The 4,402-nt window shown below is 47.9% G+C and overlaps 1 pseudogene; it reads right to left on the bottom strand.

Moving 5' to 3' along the window:
* Positions 1 to 2,398: 2,398 nt before the first annotated feature.
* LOC139206177 (5S ribosomal RNA) lies at positions 2,399 to 2,507 on the bottom strand (annotated as a pseudogene).
* Positions 2,508 to 4,402: the final 1,895 nt, after the last annotated feature.

The following is a 4,402-nucleotide window of genomic DNA, read 5'->3' on the forward strand; positions in this document are numbered from 1 at the left end:
CCAACCACTGCTGAGTCATCAGAAAACTTCTGGAGATGACAGGTCTCTGTGCAGTAGTTGAAGTCCGTGGTGTAGCGGGTGAAGAGGAAAGGAGAGAGGACAGTCCCCTGTGGGGCCCCGGTGTTGCTGACCACTCTGTCTGACACACAGCGTTTCAGGCACACATACTGTGGTCTGCCAGTCAGATAGTCCACAACCCAGGACACGATGGCGGGGTCCACCTGCATCGCTGACATCTTCTCACCCAGAAGACCTGGGCTGATGGTGTTGAAAGCACTGGAGAAGTCAAAAAACATGACTCTCACAGTGCTCGCCGTCTTGTCCAGGTGAGTGTAGACGCGGTCAAGCAGGTAGATGATGGCATCCTCCACTCCAAGTTGGGGCTGGTAGGCGAACTGTGGGGGGTCCAAAAATGATTTGACCACGGGCCGGAGCTGCTCCAAGATGAGTCTCTCCAGGGTCTTCATGATGTGGGAGGTCAGCGCCACAGGTCTGTAGTCCTTAGAGTCACCGGGGCGCGGCTTCGTCGGCACAGGAACTAGGCAGGATGTCTTCCACATCACCGGGACCCTCCGCAGACTCAAACTCATGTTGAAGACATGCTGAAGAACTCCACAGAGCTGGATGGCACAGGTTTTGAGCACCCTGGGGCTGACACCATCAGGGCCTGCAGCCTTGCCAGAGTGAAGTTTCCCCAGCCGTCTTCTAACATCTTCAGCTGTGATAGTCACTGAAGATGGGGGTGAGGGGGGTGAGGGGGTGGGGATAGAGCTGAGAGAGTGGCCTTCCCTTAAAGATGAGAGGCTGTAAGGAGGGTGAGGGGGGAGAGCGTGGAGTAGGTGTTGTTGGGGGCAGAACAATTGAGGTGTTGATGTTAGTGTCTGTAGGGAGTGCAGGGGCCTGGGCATCAAATCTGTTGAAGAACAGATTAAGTTCATTGGCCCATTCCACACTGCCTTCAACTCCACTGTTGCCAGCTGACTTAAAACCAGTGATTGTTCTCATCCCTCTCCAGACCTCTCTGTTGTTATTATGCTGGAGTTTCTGCTCCAACTTCTTCCTGTATTCCTCCTTAGCCTCTCTGATCTTGTACTTCAGGTGTCTCTGTGTGATTTTCATCTCCTCCTTGTTGCCAGCCCTGAAAGCCCTCTTCTTATCATTCAGGAGGGCCTTAATGTCCTTTGTTACCCACGGCTTGTTGTTTGGGTAACAGTGAACAGTCTCTAATGGAACAGTGGAGTCTACACAGAAGTTGATATAGTCCGTGATGCACTCTGTGAGCCCGTCGATGTCTTCTCCATTTGGCTCACAGAGTGCCTGCCAGTCTGTGACCTCAAAACATCCCTGCAGTTCCACATACACCTCTTCCGACCATCTCCTCACTGTCTTTACGGTCACAGGCTGTCTTTTTACCAGAGGCAAATAAGTGGGACTGAGGTGTATGAGATTGTGGTCAGACCTGCCCAGAGGGGGGAGGGAAGAGGAGCTGTATGCATCCTTCACGTTAGCATACATTAAGTCCAGGATCCTCTCTTCTCTGGTGAAACAGTTCACGTACTGTGTGAAGTTGGGAAGTGCTTTTGACATGGTGACATGGTTGAAGTCACCCGAGATAGCAACGAATGCACTCAGGTGTAGAGTCTGTACCCGGGCTATGGCGGAGTGGATGACGTCACACGCCGAAGTCGGGTTGGCAGAAGGAGGAATGTAAACAGTCACCATGACAACATTTGAAAACTCCCGTGGCAGATAATATGGACGAAGACCAACAGCAAACAGTTCAATATCCGGGCTGCAGATGCGCTCCTTGATAGTAATATGAGCAGGATTGCACCACCTGTTGTTCACCAGAACAGCAAGCCCCCCTCTTTTCCGTTTACCGCTCCTGGTGCAGTCCCTGTCGGCCCGAACAGTTTGGAAGCCACCGATGGAAACATTGTCGTCAGGAATGTCCTGATGCAGCCATGTCTCCATAAAGCACATTAGACTACACTCCCGGTACTCCATCTGACTCCTGGCTAACGCTGTTAGCTCCTCCATCTTGTTTACCAGCGATCTCACGTTGCCCATAGTAACGATGGGGAGACAGGGTTTATATTTCTTTTCCTCCATACGCCTCCGTTGACTCCCTCTGGTTTCTCTCCTTCGCTGGTTGTTCTTTCCTCTGCAACCTCGGTGTGTTTTCCTCCACAATGCTTCTGGAATTTGTGAAGATCTTGTGGTCAAGATGCCAGCAGGTTTCAGAGCGATCAGCTGATCACTCGTGTAGACAAAACGGCTACCAACGGCCATACTTTTACTGCACCCGAAGGAACTTGAAAACACATCACGTTTTTTGCTCTGGCCAAAATGCATAGTAAATTTCGGCTAGAATTCAATCTGGAAAGATAACTGACAAAGCTTACAGCACCTGCCGTTCCCAGGCGGTCTCCCATCCAAGTACCATCCAGGCCCGACCTTGCATAGCTTCCGAGTTCAGACGCTTTGAGGGTGGTATGACTGTAAGCAACAAAGTGAGTGACAAAAAGGTCTTTTATACAAGAAAATGGTGCTTACACAGGATCGCATCATGGATAGCAACTGCATTGTGTATATTTTGTAAAACATAGCGTATAATCATGTCACAATGATTGACTTGGGAAGAAGCTATTATTCAGTGTGCCATATGTTTAGTTACTCCTCGGCCTCCTTTAGCGAATTTTCCCCACTTAGCGACACACCCGCTGAGAACCAGACTCTGGTCATTGGAAGCTCCATAGTCAGGAACGTGAAGCTAGCGGCACCAGCGAACATAGTGAAGTGCATCCCGGGGGCCAGAGCGGGCGACATAGAATCAAATTTAAAACTGCTGGCGAAGGCTAAACGTAGATTTGGTAAAATTGTAATTCACGTCGGCGTTAATGACACCCGATTACGCCAATCGGAGGTCACTAAAATTAATGTGGAGTCGGTGTGTAACTTTGCCAAAACAATGTCGGACTCCGTAGTTTTCTCTGGTCCCCTGCCCAACCTGACCAGTGATGACATGTACAGCCGCATGTCATCATTTAACCGCTGGCTGTCGAGGTGGTGCCCAGCTAACGATGTGGGCTTCATAGACAATTGGCAGTCATTCTGGGGAAAACCTGGTCTCATTAGAAGAGACGGCATCCATCCCACTTTGGACGGAGCTGCGCTCTTATCTAGAAATATGGCGAAGTTTATTAGTCCTAAAACTTGACAATCCAGAGTCGAGACCAGGAGGCAGAGCTGCAGTCTTACACACTTCTCTGCTCCTCCATTAGAACAATCACCCACCCAACATCCCATAGAGACTGTGTCTGTCCCCCGACCACTCAGATCATTTAGATCTATTAAGTCCAACAGGAGAGGAGTTCAGCATCAACATTTAATCAGAGTTAATACCACTGGCACTATGAAACAGGACAGGAGAGTTAAATGTGGACTTTTAAACATCAGATCTCTGCCATCCAAAGCTGTTTTAGTAAATGATCTGATATCTGACCATCATATTGATTTATTGTGTCTGACTGAAACCTGGCTACGTCCTGAGGAGTATGTTAGCCTTAATGAGGCCACTCCTCCCAGTCATATTAATACTCATATTCCCAGAGATTCTGGACGTGGAGGTGGAGTTGCAGCAATCTTTAACTCTAGTTTAATAGTCCAACCTAGACCCAAACTCAATTATAACTCCTTTGAAAGTCTTACTCTTAGTTTTTCACACCCAACCTGGAAAACTCTAAAACCAGTGTTGGTTGTCACAGTGTACCGCCCTCCTGGTCCGTACTCTGAATTCTTAACTGAGTTTTCAGAGTTCTTATCAGATTTAGTCCTTAGTGTGGACAAAGTGATTATAGTAGGTGACTTTAATATTCATGTGGATAATGATAATGATAGTCTTAGCACTGCTTTTGTTTCACTACTGGACTCAATTGGCTTCTCCCAGAGTGTAAATGAACCAACTCACTGTTTTAACCACACTCTTGACCTTGTTTTGGCTTATGGTGTTGAAATTGAACAGTTAACAGTCTTTCCACATAACTCTATTTTATCAGACCATTACCTGTTAACATTTGATTTCTTGCTACAGGACTATGCTCTATATGACAGAGAGGTCCTCACTAGATCCTTATCTGATAGTGCTGTTGCCAAATTTAAGGAGGTGATTCCTTTAGTATTTCAGCCAGTGTGTCCCTGTGCTGTGGATGACCCCCATGCTAATCTTAGCCCCTCCCAAATTGATTATCTGGTCGATAGTGCTGCAGGTTCACTGCGAATGGCACTAGACTCTATTGCCCCTCTAAAAAAGAAGAGAATTAAAGAAAAGAGACAAGCTCCCTGGTATAACTCCCAGACACGTGAGCTTAAGCAACACTCACGAAGGCTAGAAAGGACATGG

Source organism: Pempheris klunzingeri, chromosome 8, assembly GCF_042242105.1.
Source record: "Pempheris klunzingeri isolate RE-2024b chromosome 8, fPemKlu1.hap1, whole genome shotgun sequence".
Classification (NCBI taxonomy): domain Eukaryota; kingdom Metazoa; phylum Chordata; class Actinopteri; order Acropomatiformes; family Pempheridae; genus Pempheris; species Pempheris klunzingeri.